Genomic DNA, 20,921 nt, shown 5'->3' with positions numbered 1-20,921 from the left:
GAACTCACCTCATAATTGGTCATTTTCAAAGGATTCTCAAAAGTCATGATTGGGTCCCGCCAAAAGTAATGAACACCTCACAGATACTGAATGGTCAAAGCTGTAATTGTAATTGGTGCTTATGTGATGATGCTACATGTACTGTAACACCCCCATCCCTTACTCCTTAAAAGCCCTGTTCACTATTGTTCTTCGCTTCACCTTGCTGCCATGACACTGGCAGGCTGGTGAGCCCCTGCTCGAGCTTGTAATAAAGACCCTTTTGTACTTGCATCGGTGCCGGCTCCTTGGAGGTCTCTGGGACTCACGATTCGGGCACAACATCACTTTCCTGATTACAACCAATTCTTTCCTGGTAAATTAATGCTCATAATTCATAGTCCATTTCATTTCCTGACTGAAACTCCTCCCTTTAGGAATTTAAACTGTGGGTTTAAATTCTTTAGTTTAAAAAAATTAATACATTCTTTGGTTTAAAATGAACTTGTAAAGCCCAAATACCCCAGTTTTTAATCAAGAAGACTGTTATTGATTAGAATATTTATGATAACATGTGCCATTTTAGCTCACATGGTAGTTTTTTAAAATGTTTTTATATTCCAACTGTTGAAATTTGGCTACATAGATTTTTTTTTTAAACTTAAGGTACTGTGTAAAAATGTATAGGGTACAATATACTTATATTATTGGTTGGGAGGAGAATGAGGTATTTGATAAGTAGAATTTTGGGTTAATTAAAGATCTTATATATACACTATAAATTAATAGCTGACTTGGGAAAGATTATAATACAATAAAATGCCTATACCACCAAAGCTATGCAAAACAATCAAGCTTTTCCAATAGTGAGAATAAACACTGTGAACATTTGCTATCATTGTTCTACTGGCATGGAGAGGCACTAATTAAGAACCCTCTAGTTGTGTTGGATTCCAGTCACCTAAGTACTGTTCATATTTTTGACTTATGATCCTATTTTGTATGGAATTTAAACAGAAGCAAAGAGAATGATAGAGGAAGATAATATATGTGTGAAACATATGCAAAAGAAAATAGTTAAATTTCCTTACAACTTGCAGCCCATTGATAAGTCCTTGAGACAGACAGAGTGACCTTCCTCTAGGGGTTCAGCTGCTCATGGGTCCTATCCACATGCTTTAGTAAAACTACCTTTTTGCACAGAAGGTACCTCAAGAATTCTTTCTTGGCCATCTGCTCCAAACCCTAACATTTTCACATCAATAATGGTATGCCAGATTGTTTTCTTTGCTTTTTCTGTAATTTATTTCAGGGGTGCCTGGGTGGCTCAGTTGGTTAAGCGTCCGACTTCGGCTCAGGTCATGATCTCACGGTTTGTGGGTTTGAGCCCTGCATCGGGCTCTGTGTGTAAGGACACAAGTCTAAACCAAACTGACTCCATGACAGGCTTTAAGTTTCCCCTCTAAACTAGAAGGCCTAAGTTTCAGCTTCCACCCTTGCAACACCCAATCATGAAAGGCCAGCGACCACCCTCCACATTACTGAGGGAGAGGCCTATAGATAGAAACTATAGATAGGACCCTGTTACCTAATGTTAAAGTTAGTCGGAACAGGACCCTAGGCTCGCTCTGTAATTGGTGGAATTTAAAGGTACTCTAAGTGTTGTAACTGGATCCCGCCAAAAGTAACGAATACTCTAGACGATGTGTATGGTTAAACCCGCTGTCAATAATGTTGAATAATTATGATTGGATCACTGTTCCCCTGCCACAACTTCTGTAACTCCCCCGTCACAAACCCCATAAAAACCCTACTCTGCCTTTGCTCGGGGCTCCCAGCAAGGATCCACTGCGTTGGTGAGGTCTGGGAGCCCGAGTTCGAGCCCGTAATAAAGCCCTTTGCCTTTGCATGCGTGACTCGGTTTCCCCGGTGGTCTCTGGTCATTGAGGATACTGCGATCTGGGTATAACATGTGCTGGCAGCTAGCTCAGAGCCTGGAACCTGCTTGGGATTCTGTGTCTCCCTCTCTCTCAGAAATAAATAAAACATTAAAAAGAATGTAATTTATTTCAGAGCCTGAGTAAAATTCTTTTAATTGCTTAAATTCACTTAGCTCATAGCCTTTAAGAAATCATAGAAAATGAATAGAGAAATGTATACAAATTATATATCACCAGGAAGTTTTGTAATTATCCTTACTTAAAATATACTTAGGGAAAATGTATTTAGAGACTGTTTAAAGGGCATAAAATATCTGTTTAAAGGCAGTTAAAAACTAGTTTTTAACTGATCATCCTTGTAGGGAATCTTTGGACCTTTATGATCATGAGAATTAATGTTAGATTAATTGCATATTGAAAACAAAAAAAGCAAAACATTAAGAAACAGTAAACTGCTTTGAAGCTAAAATAATCTGTGATCAAAGTATATATTAAGGAGACTTAAAAAAATAGAAGTGATTACATAAGAAAATACACTGCGCAAACAATATGTAATACTTACTCTGCACTTAATATGTATCAGACACATTTTAAAGGTTTTACACTTATTAACTTATTAAGTACTTAATAACAACAATTACTTAATAACTTAATAAATAGTTATTGTGAAACATCTCTGTGATGGGTATCACTTTAGGCTCTGGAGGCTGTGTACTGGAAAATAAACAAAGAAAAACCTCTGCTCTCTGGGAATTTGTAGTCCAGTGGGAGAAGAGACACAAAATAATTAGAATTAATAAGTAAAACATAGTGTATTATGTGGTGATAAGTTTTGTGGTAAAATAAAGGAATAAAGGAAGGAAGAGTGTATAAGTGAATGTAGGAGTTCCTTAATTGTAAAAAGATTAGTCAAGAAAGCCCTCATTAAGACCATGGCATTTGAGCAAAGACCTGAAATGGGTGCTAAAGACATCCGGATAGCTAGAAGAAGAAAGGCTCAGAAGGGGGGAACAGGTGCAAAGCCCTGAGATGAGAGTAGTTTTGCACGTTCATTCCAGGTGTAGCAGAGAAGCCCATGAGGCAGGAATGGAGCAAACAAGGAGGAGACTAATAGGAGATGAAGTTAAGGAGATAATGAGGGACCTAATCATGTAGATTTGGGCTTTTATTTTGGGGGAAATGCAAAGCCATTGAAGGGTTTGACTAGAGAAATGACACAACCTGACTTACATTATAACAGGATGCCTCTAACTGCTGTGTTGAGAATAGACTGTGGGGAGCAAACATTGGAAGAGGAGGTCAATCAGGAAGCTGTTGGAGTAGACTAAGCGGAAATTAGGCTTCCTGGAACAGAGTTGTGCAGTGGTGGGGTATAGTGAGAACTGATTGGACTGTGGATGTATTTGGAAGGTACAGCCAATAGCATGCGGTATCTGAGAAGAACTGAAGAATCAATTATGACCAAGGTTTTTGCCCTGAACAGTGGAAGACTAAAATTACAGTGAAGACATGAAGACCATGGAAAGAGCAGGTTTGGAAGGAGAAGATCAGGAATTTGTGTTGGACATAGTGAATTTGAGATGCTTGTTAGAAATCCAAGTAGAGATAAATCCTCACTACTATAATACTATGAGGTAGTTAGTATTATTGTCCCCTTTCTGCCAAGTTATCAGTATAGAAAGGTTAATTTCTCTGCATTCACTCAGGAAGTGAGAGGGCCAGGATTAAGACCCACATAGTCTGACACCACGGCTCTTGATTTTAAATACTGAGGTGTCTACATCTAAGGAATTTAGAAATGAGTATCATCATGTTGAAACACATAAAATAATAACTTGAAAAAGTCCTACCACCCATGAGATCTAGGACATCTGGCAGTATAGATGATTCTTTTTATTCTTTTTATTTGTTTTTGAGAGAGAGAGAGAGCACACATGAGCTGGGAAGGGGCGGTGGGGGGAGAGAGAGAGAGAGAGAAAGAGAGAGAGAGGGAGGAAGAGAGGGAGAATGTTCAGCAGGCACCACACCCAGTGTGGAGCCCATGGTAGGGGTAGATCTCTTAATTGTGAAGTCATGACCTGAGCTGAAATCAAGGGTCAGAGACTTACCTGAGCTGAAATCAAGGGTCAGAGACTTAACTGACTGATGCCTCTAGATGGCTCTTTTTAAAGGACCTTTTTTAAAAAAATTATTTATTTATTTTTAGGGAGAGAGAAGCACGCACATGCATAACACATATGATCAGGGGAGGGGCAGAGAGAGAAAAGGAGAGAGAGAATCCCAGGCGGGCTCTGCACTGCTGGGCTCAATGTCATGAACCCTGAGATTATGACCTGAACCAAAATCAAGAGTCAGGCACTTAACCAAGTGCCACCCAGGTACCCCTTAAAGGACAAAATTTAAGTGGTTTGCACTATCTGTGTCTGTGTCTATCTCTGGCTCTATTCCTCTCTCTCTCTTCACCTTTATCCTAGACAGCTACTTCTCTCTATTTGCTTAGCTGGAGAGGGAAATGTGATGCCTAAATGGGGTGTCTCTTAATTGGACAGGGTCACCCAAATGTGGGGCAATGATTGGGTTTCCAATCATTGGCATGAGAGGTTAAATAATTCACCTGATGCAGAACAAAGACAATAGAAGTTTACTGAATACACTGAAGGGAGTGTAGGGCAGGACAGCAGAGGAGAGGCTATCTGCAATGAGGCAGTGGGAGGGGACTACTATTAAGGAGTGAAAGTGAGGCGGTGTGGCTACATATGGAATTTTTCCTTTCTTGGTAACTGTGCCTCATTGTAAGTAGCCTATTGGTCAGTTGGTCAGTTAGGGCCTATGGGTATTTTGAGGAGGGTCACCTGATGGACTTGTCTGTATTCAGTCAGGTGGTCACCGTGACCTTTCTGCAATCCATTGCTCAAGCTTGTTTGCCTAAATTCAGCCTCCACAGGAAAGACTTTTCTGTACTACATAGCTCTAAATAACTGTGGTAACAGTTCCTATTTTGATCCCTATATTTCTGGCATTGTTTCTATAATGCGTCTTGATCTCAAGCTTGCCAGTATTGTAGCTTCTGAGAAACTCCGGATACTTCTTAAATGTTGGTTGACCCAACATTCTGATTTCCTAGGAGTCCATAGCTAATGGCATTGTTCAGGGTTAAATATATCCTTACAGTTCAGTTTGGCCCAATGTGCTCACAATTGTTCAACTTGCCACATGGCAGCTATTTAGGTATCTTTTTTGTCACTTATTTTCTCCATATAAGCCCAGCCCAGACAATGTGTGTTACATTGTGCTATATGTAATTCAGCAAAATAGTTTATTGCAATTTAAATATATACTCTCTGTGTTAAGTAAGATAGTGTTAGTATGGACTATATATAATTTGTATAAACAATCATGGAATTTCAGGTTTTAAAGAATTACTTATGATCTAGGCTAAGTTTCCTACTAGCTCATTACACCACAGGCATGTATAGTGCTGCCTTTTGTGTTTGACTCCTGTTAGTTCTCAGGCATGTTGTATACAAATATTCATAAATGCATAATCAGCCTTTCTCCTTTTGTATCTTTTATTGTTTAAATAATTTGCTTGTTTTATTTAAAATTTTAAATATTTTATTTATTTTTGAGAGACAGCACAAATGGGGAAGGGGCAGACACAGAGAGAGGAAGACAGAATCAGAAGGAGGCTTCAGGCTCTGAGCTGTCAGCATAGAGCTCTATGTGGGGCTTGAACACACAAACCCTGAGATTTTGACCTGAGCTGAAGTCCGACACTTAACCCACTAAGCCACCCCAGCACCCCTGCTTGTGTTATTCAGATTCCCACAATACAGGCTTAATACTTGGGTCCATGAGAGGACAGAACCACATCTAGGAGAGATGTGTTTTATAATGTAGAAACAGCATTGGGCTGATCTTGAAGGGTGCAGGTGTCAGATTATGGGGTAATTTGCAGGAGTGAGGCTCCAGTAGAAATGGGTCACTGAAGGTTACTTACTGTACAGCTTTGACTAAAAGCCAGATCTGTTTCTGCTCTTAAGTTATTAAGTGGTTTGCTTTATCAGCACTGTTGGGTTATAGTTTAGTATCAGGAATATTTATTATTTTCAATATTCATCAAGATTTATCTGTTATTTAAAACTGCATACATTTCAAGTTGTACAGAATTTACTATTAGGATATTCAGGTATGCTGATGCCAAGTGGCACTGTTAGGATCACTCACCAAACAATATCAATGTTTATTTTCTGTCCAGGTTTCCTTGAGATTTGTTTGCTGCAATGCAGTCTACCTGGAACAACTTTTGAAAATGCAACTCAGGAAATGAGTGAGGCTTGATTTCTTTTTTCTTTCTTTCTTTTCTTTTAAAATTTATTTATTTTGAGAGTGCAAGGGGTAGAGGAGCAAAAAAAGAGAGGGAATCCTAAGCAGGCTCCGTGCCACTAGCTCGGAGCCCATCAGTGCAAAGCCAGATGCCCGGAGCATGTCAGCATGGAGCCTGATGTGGGGGCTTGAACCCACAAAGCACAAGACCATGACCTGAGCCTAAGACAAACGCTTAATAGACTGAGCCACCTAGGCACCCAGAGTCCTGATTTCTTAATAGGATGTCACAGGGAGAACATTGCTCTTGTCTTTTAGTTCCACAGGTCACTCTTAGGTGCAATTCAGAGTATTAGTTTTGATGTATTCTGCTTTCCCTTCTTGTTAGCTTTTTCCAGATGCCACCTTGTGAAGCTTATTCAGCTGAGACTGAAATGTGTTGACACTTTGCTGATGGTCTGTAGAATTTGCCATGTTTGCTGGTGCATTGGGCACACCAGTGCATTCGGTGCACAATTATCTTTACCATAAATACTGGACCCAGGTAGAAGATGCAACCACTATATTTGAACCGCAATTTGGTGAAAACATGGACCCATTTCTCAAAGCAGCAAACATTCTCATAGGAAGAGAAAGGAAACTTTTTTCCTGGCTTCATTGTTTGAATTACACTCCATTTCATTTTATTTTGTGCTAATTTACATGATATTTATTAGAGCAGCCTTTGTTTCATAAAATGAACCTGCTTCATTTGTAGCAGTAGGGCTCATTTGGGGGTGCAGTCACTCATCTTATGTCACTGTTAATAGTCAGAATGAGACTCTATAACACTTAAGGACATTTATTTTACATTACCTGTGAGGGTGACACTCTGAGGAATATTTTCGCTTATCCATACGTTGACAAACATGGGATTTGATTGAAATAATAAATTCATGTGGTTAAAAAAGTCCAACAATACAGAAGAATTTATTAAAAGCTATGGTATTTCAGAGATAGAGTGGTCACCTCTGGGGGTAGGGAAGGGTGTGGCTGGATATTGTGGCTTAATATAAATATATATAAAGAAATGTGTTTTGTAAGGAAGAATTTTTACACATTTTGTTTCCTTCTTGATATGCTAGATTAGGACTGAACTGTTCTTCACCTCTTCATTGTCTTTTATCTACATCCAATAATCAATAATCTGTTTTCATACAGATTACCTTTGATACTTAAAAAACATAATTAAATCTTCACTTCTTATTCCATTAGCTGTGGACAGTACTCTTAAATACCCACTTTATGAAATAAGCTATAACTTAATTCTCCCATTTGTTCCCTCCTTCTATGTCCCAATCATCAAAGTCAATAAGAGGCATTTTCATTAATATGACCAGATAAATATTATTTACTGTAGAGTCATATATAGAACATTGATATTATACTTCCTTCCCTATGAGTCTGATGTTGGGACTTCTCTGCCACTCAGTGGAGAATGTTCTTAATTTCAAATCCCAGTGAATTAACTATTTAAACTTTCTACCTGTAGACTTGATCACATCCTTATCTTTTTCAGTTCCCCTTTCCTCCCTCCTGGGACACTACACCCCTTAGGTCTAGCCTGTATTGACTCCTCTCTAGCACCTTTTCAAAGCAATGGTTCTGAGACTGACTTTATCCCTCCCCTGAATATTATTCTTTGTTTCTTGAATAGTATGCTTTCTTTCTGGCTTACATCCTCAAGTTAACTTCTGAAGGAAGGGCACACAGGAGGTAAAATGGTCAGAGAAGATAGCTCAGATTTTTTGTGCATGGTTAAAGTATCTGACTTCAGGCAGTCTTACTTCCTGTGATGGGGGAGGGGCTGGTATGTCAGTTGATTTTTCTATAAACTGAGGTGGGGAGCGTCAGTAAATGTTTTTTGTAAAGACCTGATGGTAGGGGTGCCTGGGTGGCTTAGTCAGTTAAGTGTCTGACTTTGGCTCAGGTCATGATCTCATGGTTTGTGAGCTTGAGCCTGACATCAGACTCTCTGCTGTCAGCACAGAGCCTGCTTTGGATCCTCTGTCCCCACCCATCCCTGCCCTGAGCACTCTCTCTCAAATAAATAAACATAAAAAAAAAAGAGCTGATGGTAATATTTAGACTTTGTGGACTACATACAGCTTCTGTCACACAGTATTTCTTTTTTTTAAACAGCACTTTAAGACTGTAAAAACTATTGGGGCACCTGGTTGCTTGGTCTGTTGGGTGTTTGACTTTGGCTCAGGTCATGATCTCACTGTTCATGGGTTTGAGCCTGCATCAGGGTCTGTGCTGACAGCTCGGAGTCTTAGAGCCTGCTTCAGATTCTGTGTCTCCCTCTCTTTCTGCCCTTCCACTGCTTGTGCTCGCAAAAATAAACAAACATCAGAAAAATGTAAAAACTATCTTAGCTCACTAACTATACAAAAACAGGTGGTAGGCTATAGTTTGCCACTTCCTGCAAAACAGCCTTACAGTTAACTCCTGTTTTCAGCCCTATATTTCACTCTCAACTTCTGAGTCTCATTCCTGACATTGGGATTCCATAAAGTAGATTGAGCCCCCATCCCACCCTCCCTGCTGGACGCTGCCACTTTTCCTGAGCTTCAGCCTTTCTCCCTGTGTACTCTGGGATGTGTTTCTTTCTCAGTCACTAGTCTTCCATCTGCTTTCTGTCTTCCAAGAATCTGTTGAAAATTCATGCCCACTATGGTTCTCTCCACTTCCAGTTTCCCAGCACTTATCCCATTTTTCACCTGTCAGCACCTGCATCTCTTAGAAGGTTCTGTTGGGCTGTAGGAGTTTGCTCTGCCTGCCCCTGGGGGCAGAGAGACAGTGTCTCTTCCCACCAGCTGTTAACGATGTCTAGCCAGAATTGATGAGTAAATACACCAACTCCCTCACACTTTTGTTGGGATAACTCTAAGGTGCATGTTCTATACTGGCTCCAGAGTTGCCTAATGGGAGTGAGATACAGGTGCGACTATATTGTTTGATAATGAAGCCTTTATTGTCTCTCCTCTGTTCCGGACTCCCTTTCCCTCTTCCTAAGTTTCCTAGGATTACCTTTCACATAAATTGCTTGTTTTCAAATCCTTATCTAGAGCTTGCTTCTGAGGAACCCAGATGGAGATATCATGGGTTAGTGTTTTAAATGATTATTATAATTTTAATGAAATCTCAGAAGAGCAGATAACTTTGAGTACTTATTATACTCTGTCTAAATCCAATTAACTAATATTATATTGAGCATTTACTATGGATCAGGCATTATTCATGGAAGGTAAAATAATATATTAGACATGAATTCTGCCTACAAAGAGCTTGTGTTCTGCAAGTAGGTAATCTTCACAGAATGCTTTGTTGTTAAGAGAGGTTAAGATGTATGTGTCATGGGGCTTAGCAGGCATGAGAAGTTATTTGCAGATGTGTGATCAGAGATGACTTTAGGCAGAGGTGATATTTGAATTCAGTAAAGAGGAAACTGATTTGAAAACAGAATAATGGATGGTGCCTGGCTGGTTTAGTTGGTATATGTGCTGCCGAAGCAAGCACATGGCTGGTTTAGTTGGGGGAGCATGCAACTCTTGATCTCATGGTCATGAGGTTGAACCCCATATTGGGTGTAGAGGTTACTTTAGAAAGGGAATTAAACATTAGAGATTCTATTTAAGCTTATTTACTGCTGTAGTGACAACAGTTATTTTGCTGACTTTCATGTAAAGGCTTCCTATATAGAGAAAAAGTATAAAACATAATCTACTGCTTTCCCACAATGTCAATTTCTTAGGTGTCAATCCATAAATTAGTGTTATTAGTGGGGAAAGATGCCCTGTGTTGAGGTGTATGTATTTAATTATATGCTGAAAAGATGTGCTCATTATTGCAGCTATAGGGTAGCTGTAGCTACACATTAATAAGTTATGAGCTTCTATTTCGGAGAAATTGCTCTACCAATAATAAGTAGATTATATTCTATTTTTCTTTTCCTTTGAATGTCTGTATGGAATAAAATTAATTTAGAAAATAATCTCAGAGAAATGAGTAAGCTTAAATCATCCCCAAACTGGCCTTTGCTTCCTTTCCCCAACCTTATTAAGCTTTGGAATTATTCTAGCCTATTAGTTGCTCTTTCAGACCTTAAACCTTAAGCATTTGTTTTAGTTCACATGTCCCTTCAAGGTTACCTTCCAGCTACCTTTTCTGTTAGCAACTGATAGCAGTGTTATCACTCTCTTCTAGTTTTCTTTTTGACCTATTAGTAATTTACTCTGAAGATTCTTTTCCTTTTGTCTTACATCCAACCATATGAAAGCAGACTACTCTGTTGGAATTCTGCTCTTAGGATTTTGGAATGAGCAATTCCTCAGAAGCCCCTGGGTACCCGAAGAACACCCTCTTTCTGATTTCACATATTCTTTTAATGAATATTGCTTATAATCTACTATAATAGAATATTACTGCTTGGCTACTATCAGATATTTCTGCTTAGCAAATTATGAGAAAGCTTCTAATGTTAGAGCAGGAGGTGAGGTACATTTTCTGGGAAACTTCTAAGGATGTCAAATATGTGGTACTGAGCTGTGCCTCAGAAGGTAGCATCTTTTCTGTTTCACATTTAGTTTTGGAATAAAGTGCAACATCCTGAAGAAATCAGGGATACCTGAGCATGTGCAGAAATTGTATGACTCTTTCTGAACTTCTCCACTTCCAAGATCATATAATTATTAGGCTGAGGAACCTAAAAGAGGCCATGTAGATTGAGTACCCACCTTTGCCTCCACTCAACATTCTTATGCAGCACTTGGCCAGTGAAAACATGAGGCAGAGATGGAACAACATAACATATTAGCTAAAGTGTAGCCTCTGGAGTCAGACATTGAAATCCAGATTTTTCCACTTATAATTATATGATTTTTGGACAGGTTAATTAACCTCTTTTGCCTTAATCCTCTCAACAATAAACTAGGGATATTAATAATACCTACACCATAGAATTGTTGAGAATAAGTGAGTGACCTGGTGTGGATAGAGCTTTATAAGTCATAAAGTAGCATTTGAGACACAAACTTTTGAAATTTTGGTTATTCATTTTTTTAAGATTAAACAAGTGTTAGCTGTTGTTATTTGTTTCAGAACATATAAGAGCCATTTCTTTAGTTTGTCCTAAAATCTTTTATAGCTCTTGTTAAAGAAATGCATTGTCAGTCCAAACTTTTTAAAAATTTATTTTATTATTATTATTTTTTATTTGAGAGAGAGAGAGAGAGATTGAGCTTGTGCTAGCAGGGGAGGGGGCAGAAGGAGAGAGAGAATCAATGCAGGGCTTGATCCCATGACCCTTGGATCATGACCTGAGCCAAAATCAAGAGTTGGTTGCTCAAGAGACTGAATCACCCAGGCTCCCCTATCAGTCCAACTTTTTGAGTGAAATCTTTTCTGCTGTGTTCTGTATTGTATCAAGATAACTTATTAACATAATTTACAGATCATTCACATGTATATACATCTTTGAGTTATTTTTAAAAATCTAGCTATATTTTCACGAAGGTTTTGATAAAAGAGGTTGTTAGAGATGATAAAAATATTTACCTTTTGGCAGCATGATATATTTTCACGCTGGTAATAAGGCTTTGTTCTAGTGCTGTTTTGTATGACTGCTTAAAATTACAGTGAGAGAAACTGCTTTAAGTATAGTTGGCATTGACCTTTTTCCATAGACTCAGCCTTAGACCTTTGAAAAATAAAGGCATTTTAATTGATAATTTGATTCTATCTAATGATTTCTGAATTTTATAGAAGCACTTTAGTTGTTCCAAGTAGACTCAAGGAGACTATTACATGTATTTTTATCCTAATATAACTAGTACTGGAATAACTCCTGCCCCTCTTAATTTTGTATGAGATGATGCTCTAATCATCAGACATTGGGTCTCAGTAACTTCTGGTGGCATTTTATTTTCTCCCAGTTCTCACAGGCCCCAAAAACTGATTTCAGAAGTGCCTCATTACAGCAATAATGTTCCTGGATCATTGTCATGAACAGATAGCCTGGAGTGGATTGCATGCTATTTAAAAATAGCAATGTTTCTCTCTTTCTCTCTCTCTCTTTTTTTACTTTTGAATAATGCATCAGTGTGAAAAATAGCACCTTCAATATTAAGTTTTGGAAGAAAAATTGAGTTGCACAAAATTTCAAAAGTTTCTGTCTCAAATGCCACTTTACTCCTTATAAAGCTGTATCCATACCGGGTAGGGAAAGCCTCTTATATTTATTTAGTAGCTTTCCAGTGCCAAGCATTCTGGATAAATTATATTATTTAATTCTCTTAATAGCTCCTAGAGGTAGGAATCATTACCCTCATTTTATGGAAGAGGAAACTGAGAGTCAAAGAGGTAAAATGATTTGCAAAAGTAGTAAGTGCAAAGCTAGGACTTGAACCTGGATCTGACACCTTTCCACTCTATTGCCTTGAGTGACGGAGAAACAAATGTGTGTAGTAAAAATGGAAATGACTATGACCATCTGGAAGGATAGTTCTGCCAAGTTCTAATATGAAAAGTGCTGGACCTTGTTATGGCAAACATTAACATAAAGCTGCACCCATTTACAAAATGATCCCATTCCTATAAAGCACTCTGATATAAATTTTAGTTCTGAGTTTTATTCCCATACATGGAGGTACAGCTTTGGCCATAGTTATTGCTGTTGTAACTTTGTGCATTAATGACAATTTTGTAAGACTAGGTGAATTTTCCTGTTAAGCATGAGCTTGATTATTCTCTTTAGACTTCCTTTAATCTCCTGCTGAGATCTTGTTAAACATTTTGAGGATGAACTAATCAGTGTTTTGCATCCTTTCAATAATGTGAATGCTTGTTTTTTAGCATAATTTAATGTGAGCCTATTCAGATGGAAATAGATGGAAAGATTTCCTCACTTGTTATGGCCTGGGAAAATGGTCTGGCTTAGTGATGCTGATGGGTAGGTGACCTCATTATGATTTAACCTGGAATAGAGATTTCAGGTAAATATTTGTAATGGGCAACAATTTATAAATAATTTTTAATTGTTTATTCTCTCATTCTGAAAATTAATGATTCCAGGTCAATTTCAGATACTGACATTCCATTTGGGGTTATTATGACAGGAAAGTGATCCATTCACAAAATCCTCATAGCCAAACTGATAAGCTTTGATAGTGTCTGTTGACACTTGAAAATAAATTTGCTCTTCCCCCACCTGAGTGGATCACTTGAGCATAAAATTAGAACGCCTAATTTGAATCCAATTCTCCACAAAGGAAAAACAGCTCTAATTTTTCTGCAGAGGCCATCAATACTTCTTTGGTTTTGATGTTAGCAGATTACAATACTTTTCATGTTCCTGGGTCAGGATCCTCCATTGGCATATTACAATTTGTAACAAGGAGCCAGCATGTATTTAGATAATATTCTGGTATATGAGGTGAAAATATGTTTTGATGTCTTTGATGGCCAGAATATTTTAACATAACGTTATACCATTTAAATATGTAGAGGGGCTCCTGGCTGATCTGAGTGTCTGACTTTGGTTCAGGTCATGATCTCATGGTTTGTTAATTCAAGCCCTACGTTGGGCTCTGTGCTGACAGCTCGGAGCCTGGAGCCTGCTTCAGATTCTGTGTCTGCCTCTTTCTCTCTGACCCTCTCATGCTCTCACTCTGTTTCTATCTCTCTCAAAAATAAATTAATATTTAAAAAAATTTAAATATGTAGAGACATGGGTAATAAGCCAGTGTTTTTTTTTTAATATATACTGTAGGGTACAGATCTAAATTTGAGCAGTATAATTCAGACTTTTGCTTTATATTCTCTATTACTTACCTGAATATTTTCCAATCAAACTTTTCTTTTAAATATATAATATGTATGTAACTTATATATTATATATAATTCTCTTAATTATATATGTGCACACACATACAATTTTTTAAAGTTTATTTATTTATTTTGAGAGAGAGGGTGCATGAGCAGGGGATGAGCAGAGAGAGAGGGAAAGAGAAAATCCCAAGCAGGCTCTGCACTGTCAGTACAGAGCCTGATGCAGGGCTTGAACTCAAGAACCGTGAGATCATGACCTAAGCTGAAATCAAGAGTCAGACGTTCAACTGACTGAACCATCCAGGTGTCACCCCCACCCCACAATTTATCTTACCACATTTCTTTAATTATTCTTAACGAATCCTTATGGCTATCATTTAAAATATTATGTAAAAATATTTTTTCTAAATAGTATTATAGTATCTAAACTGGAATACCAGAGAACATTTCATTCAGGTTTTTGGACTGACTACACAAAACAGACAAAATACTTCTTTGTTACAGAATGGTTTCTGAATAAGGCCCTTTCTTGTTCAGGTGTGCCACATCTATTCATTTAAAAAATATTTATCTACACTTATCATCGCCGTATACTTGTCATCAGTGTTAATGAGTTGATAAGGCAATTGGTCCTGTATTGTTAACCTCAGCAAATGCTTAACTTAGTTTTACATTTCCCACAAACTGTCCCTGAGATTTTACTCTGAAAAATTTTACATCCAAAATCCTTTTATTTTCCTACCAAAACAAGGATTACTTTTTTGCATACTTTTATAAAATCTTCCGGGGCCGCCTGGGTGGCTTAGTCGGTTAAGCGTCCGACTTTCGCTTGGGTCATGATCTCGCGGTTCGTGGGTTCGAGCCCCGCGTTGGGCTCTGTGCTGACTGCCAGCTCAGAGCCTGGAGCCTGTTTCAGTCTGTGACTCCCTCTTTCTCTGATCCTCCCCTGCTCACGCTGTCTCTCTCTCTCTCCTAGAAATAAATAAAACATTAAAAAAAAAAAATCTTCTGGGGCACCTGGTTGGCTCAGTTGATTGAGCGTCCGACTTTGGCTCAGGTCATGATCTCGCGGTCTGTGGGTTCGAGCCCCACGTTGGGCTCTGTGCTGGCTCAGAGTCTGGAGCCTGTTTCAGATTCTCTCTCTCTCAGAAATAAATAAAACATTAAAAAAAATTCTTATATAAAACTATACAATGCTAAACTAAACTATACTATCTTTTTTAAAAATAGTTTATTGTCGACTTGGTTTCCATATAACACCCAGTGCTCATCCCAGGTGACCTCCTCCATGCCTATCACCCTCCTTCGCCCCATCAGCCCTCAGTTTGTTCTCAGCATTCAAGAGTCTTTCATGGTTTGCGTCCCTCCCTCTCCCCCCCCTGTTGTTCCCCTTCTTCTCCCCTATGGTCCTCCATTAAGTTCCTCCTAATTCTCTTATATGTGCAAACATATGGTATCTGTCCTTCTCTGCCTTGCTTATTTCATTCAGCATAACACCTTCAAGGTCCATCCATGTTGCTACACATGGCCAGATTTCATTCTTTCTCATTGCCATGTAGTATTCCATCGTATAGATAAACCCCATCTTCTTGATCCATTTGTCAGTTGATGGACATTTAGGTTCTTTCCATGCTTTGGCTTAAACTAAACTATACTATCTTAATGATATTAAGATATATGTGATCTACATTTAAATTTCCACAGACTCTAATTATTATTATCTACATAAAAGAAAAAATAACAAATGTTTCAGTAGTTGAAAGGAACTGAAACTGTACAATCTCAAAACAGACAAAAATTTTAAAATGTGAGATACAAGTATATTTGGAAAAACTTCATGATGTTTAACTGTGAACTATTTTTTGAGTTGTTTCACATACTGAAGACCACTTTGATATCATGATACCTAGAACAAAGTGTAGCAGCAAAAAAATAGACAACTAAGCAAAGTGGGTGGTGGCACTTATTTGATAGAGGAAGACACTGTGTGGAAAGATACAGATCCTGAGTTGGCAAAAGGGAAAGATTAAGGGAAACATAATTTCATAAAGGTTAGGAGGACAAAACTTGCAATATTATCTTAACAATTACTTTAAAATCTGTTTAATAAAATAATTTAAAGAACCCAAATTATGCAGAAAATGATGATATAATTTTTGGATTTATTTTTATGTTTAAGAATTGAAAACATTTTCTGTAGAGGAGTGACAATACGAGTAGGGCAAAGGAGAAAGGAAAGATGGATAAAAATGGGAAATATTACACTCTAATATGACTACCTACAAGGATGCTATTAATCAAAATTTTATTTAAAAATCTTAAAGTTGTATTTGTTATATGAAAAATATTATATTAGTGTGGGTTTTGATAAGAAATAACCGTATGTGAATCAGATTATAGCCATTGCTTCATGGTAAATTACAACAATAAGCAATAAATTTAAAATAACCATAGTATGATAGTAAATGATAATCTCAAACATTTGTATTCATTGTGTGGAAAATGGCAAATCTTATTAATCTCCTCAGGAAATTGGAGGGATTCTGTGATATAAAATAATAAAAATTTAAAAGCATTTGATGTTCTGTTTTTAATTTTGTTCAGCCAAGGATCATAGGACTCTTCCCATTCTTTCTAAATGATACATTAATTAAATATTTATTGATCACCTACAATATTGGAATATTGAACCCTAAAGCAGTGGCTGTTATAGGTGCTGAAGATATGGTAGTCAAAAATAACAGTACTGTTCTTATACTATTTACAAATTCTCCTGGGAGAAGAAAGACAATAAAATGAAATGACAATGCATGTAGAGTATGCCAATTTGCATTAAATACTATTGAAGAAAAAAATTGAGCAGGGTAAAGTAATTTCTTTTAGGATAAGAGTAATTTGAATAAATTATCCTAGCATAGCTTCATTGTGATATTTCTATTCTTGCCTTTTCTATTGTCAAGAAATTTACTAATAATAAACTCTAATAGTATACTGTGAGACTCCATGTCTAATTACACATAATTGATTTCTCCACTTTTTCACATGTTACAAAGAACACATTATGATTCTAGGAAATTTGGATCATGCAGAGAAAAGATTTCAGAGAAAAGTGATCCATGAAAATATAGACTGACATCTTGCCTGCTCCCAGAAGCCACAATCACGTAGCTAGCAGAGTGTCGAATTAGCCCACGGATAGGTGTACAATAGTCTTCAAGTAGTTTTACTCAGAGGTGATTTTTTTTAATGCTTATCTGAGAGGGGGGGGGAGGAAGAGGGAGAGAGAGAGAAAGAAAATGACCGAGTGGGCGAAGGGCAGAGAAGGAGGGAGACATAGGAACTGAAGGAGGCTCTAGGCTCCAAGTTGTCAGCACAGAGCCCCATATGGGGCCCAAACACAGGAAGAGGGAGATTATGATTTGAGCCTCTGTTGGTCGCTTAATTGACTGAGCCACCCAGCCGCCCCAATCAGAGGTGATTTTTAACCCTGTTAGGATTGTTTCATTAGATGCAGCTAAATAGAATTGAGTATATAACTAATTATCAACCTGGTTTAGGTTTTGGTCACTGAAAGTATACATCTAAGATGTAACTAAATAAGAAATATAAATAAGAGGTAGGCCCATTTGTCAATACAGTAAGTGATTCATAGTAGGTGATAAAAAGATTTTGAGGGACTTGTCTGTTTAAGTGAGGAGTAATTGGGGTTATTTCCATCCCTGGAAGCATTTGCTCACTGTTAGGCCATAAGAAGGTAGAGGACAAAATCCATCATAGATAAAACTTTGTTGGGACAAATAGAAACCAGCCAAAAATTTTAAAACTTTATTTTCATAAGACCTCTTTTTCAATTAATTCATGCCACACCATAACCCATTTTGGTGTCCAGTTCAATTTTGGTTTTATTTATTATTCATTTCATTCATTCATTCATTTATTATTTATTTATTTATTTAATATTTTATTTATTTTTGAAAGAGAGCTGGGGAGGGACAGTGAGAGAGGCAGACAGAGGATCTGAAGCAGGCTCTGTACTGACAGCAGTGAGCCTAACTCGGGGCTCGAATTCATAAACTGTGAGGTCATGACCTGACTTGAAGTCAGTCACTCAACCGACTGAGCCACCCATGCACCCCCAATTTTGTTTTTAGTATATTCACAGGATTGTGCAGCCATTATCACAATCTTTTCTTTTCTCTTCTTTTCTCTTCTCTTCTTCTTCTCTTCTCTTCTCTTCTCTTCTCTTCTCTTCTCTTCTCTTCTCTTCTCTTCTCTTCTCTTCTTTCTATGTTTATTTATTTATTTTGAGAGAGAGAGAGAGTGAGTGGTGAGGAGACGGAGAGAGAGAGAGAGAGAGAGAGATTGAGAGAGAGAGAATCCCAAGCAGGCTCTGCACTGTCAGCATAGAGCGTGATGCCGGGCTTGAACCCATGAACTGGGAAATCATGACTTGAGCTGAAATCAAGAGTGATGCTTAAATGACTGAGTTACCCAGGTGTCCCATCACAATCTAATCTTAGAAAATGTTGTGCCCACTCAAAGAAACCTTAATCCCATTAGTAGTCACTTCCCTTTCCCTCAAATGCCCCCAATCCTACCACTTACTTACTTCCTATTTCTGTGGATTTGCCTATTCTGGACATTTCAGACTTTTTATGGCCAAATAATATTACATTGCATGGAAATATGCCACATTTTGTTTATCCATTCATCAATTGATCAACATTTGGGTGTTTCTACTTTTGGGCTATTATGAATAATCCTCCTATAAATACATGTGTAAAAATTTTTCTGTGGACATATATTTTCATTTTTCTTGGGTACATACCTAGGAATGGAATTGCTGGGTCATATGATAACTCTATATTTATCTGCTTGAGGACTTTCAAAGTGTTTTCTAAAATCGCTGCACCATTTTATACTCTTTTTTTTAAAAGTAGGCTTAGATGTGGGGCTTGAGCTCGCAGGTGACCCTCATTTTATATTCTTATCAGCAATGTGTAAGGGTTCCAATTTCTCTGTATTCTCACTAGCTCTTTGTTATTGTCTTCTTTATTATAGCCACCCAAGATGTAAAGTGTATCTCATTGTGTGTTCTTTTAAGTTTATTTATTTTAAGAGAGAGAGAGTGAGGACAGAGAGAGAGGAAGAGAGAGAGAATCCCAAGCAGGCTCTGCACAGGCAGCACCCAGCCTAATGTGCTTGAATTCAGGAAATGTGAGATCATGACCTGAGCCGAAACCATGAGTTGGACACTTACCCAACTGAAACACCCCTCACTGTATTTTTGATTTACATTTCCCTAATGACTAATGATGTTGAACATCTTTCATGCGCTTATTGGCCATATGCATATCTTGCTTGGATAAATATCTAGTCAGGTCTTTGTCCATTTTTTTAAATTGGACTGTGTTTTTGTTATTGAGTTGTAAAGTTCTTTATATATCCTGGATACAAGTCCTTTATCAGATATATGATTTGCAAATATTTTCTTCCATTCTGTGGGTTGTGTTTTCACTTTCTTTTTTTAAAATTTAGTATAGCTTTTCACTTTCTTGATTGTATCATTTGCAGCACAAAATATTAAATTTAGATTACATCCAATTTATCTAGTTTTTCTTTTTTCACTTGTGCTTTTGATTTCATGTCATAAACATTTAAATATGTAGTCACTAAGCACCTACTTTATGCTAGGCACTATACAAAATGCTAAGCATGGATGAATTCAGGGATTGGCAACTTTTCTGAAGTTATATCAAATCATCATGAATAATTTTGTTATATTTGAAAGGATGTTTTGGGATAAAGGGTTAAATGTCTACAAAAGTACTGTGTTTTGAAATGGCCTGATCAAGCCACTCAGTAGAAGTATGGATGGTAATGTAATGAGGTAGTATTTTTAGGAGTAATAAGTAGATTCCCTTTCCTGTAAGATTGTGGGGGTGAATGTGTCCTGAAAGTGTCATTAAATCATTTATGTGTCATGCACTTTATCTAAATTACTCATTTAATTTTCAGTAGATCCTATGACCAACTCCTCCAACTCCTCACTCCATAGAATGTTTCCTCTATTATTTCTTTGCTTGTTTCAGAAACATGATTCTTCCACAAGGATAGTTTCCCATGGAACTTCCTAGAGTGGGTGTTACTCATTCTCTCCTGCTCCATGTATCACAGATCCCTGGAATCTCATTTGAAGTTCATGCTATCTGGAGATCACTCTGTATTTCTTCTGTTTACTATAATTTGCTGATATATTAGTTCCTCTGTCATGCCCATCAAAGCTTTAGCATTTTGCTTACAACTTTCCCCTCAAACTTGAGACTATTATTTTTCTAGGTGTCTTTATCTGTATACTGACCATTTATTTCTTCTTTGTTACATCCAGTCACCCCCTACAGCTCACTAGATCAATTCAGACTTCTCCATATAATACTCAGTGCTCCTAACTTAACTGTCCAACATTATCATACCCAGTGCTTGGTGCTAACTGACCATAAAAGCCAGTGCTATCTTTTTTTGTGACCCAAGCAACTCCCAGAACCTGTACATGTTTCCAGTTTGTGCTTTGGCTTATGTAGTTCTTAGTACTTAAATGGTTTTGTTCTTTTTGATTCAGATTTTGTCCATCATTTAAAAACCCTTCTTCCAGTTCTGCTTTCTTTTTCTTGAATTCTCATTACTATTTCCTATTACTCTTGTTCGAGCCAGACAATTAATATTTCCCTCCTTCTTTCTTTCTTTCTTTTCTTTCTTTCTTTCTTTCTTTCTTTCTTTCTTTCTTTCTTTCTTTCTTTCTTTCTTTCT

The 20,921-nt window shown here is 37.5% G+C and overlaps 1 protein-coding gene across 4 annotated transcripts in view; it reads left to right on the top strand.

The window, feature by feature from the left end:
* The window catches only part of SLC44A5 (solute carrier family 44 member 5), a 405,392-nt gene that overhangs the window by 21,488 nt on the left and 362,983 nt on the right, over positions 1 to 20,921 (top strand). For 3 of the 4 annotated variants that reach the window (XM_077778996.1, XM_077778999.1, XM_077778998.1), the window contains exon 2: positions 6,178 to 6,249. The gene's annotated coding sequence lies outside the window, so the exon portion shown is untranslated. Of the gene's footprint in view, positions 1 to 4,238; positions 4,298 to 6,177; positions 6,250 to 20,921 lie in introns of those variants that run through there. The other variant, XM_077778997.1, reaches the window with a different exon arrangement.

Source organism: Crocuta crocuta, unplaced genomic scaffold (assembly GCF_008692635.1).
Source record: "Crocuta crocuta isolate KB4526 unplaced genomic scaffold, BGI_CrCroc_1.0 scaffold58, whole genome shotgun sequence".
Lineage (NCBI taxonomy): Eukaryota > Metazoa > Chordata > Mammalia > Carnivora > Hyaenidae > Crocuta > Crocuta crocuta.
Note: the sequence above shows the minus strand (reverse complement) of the source record. Positions and strands in the feature narration are given on the sequence as shown.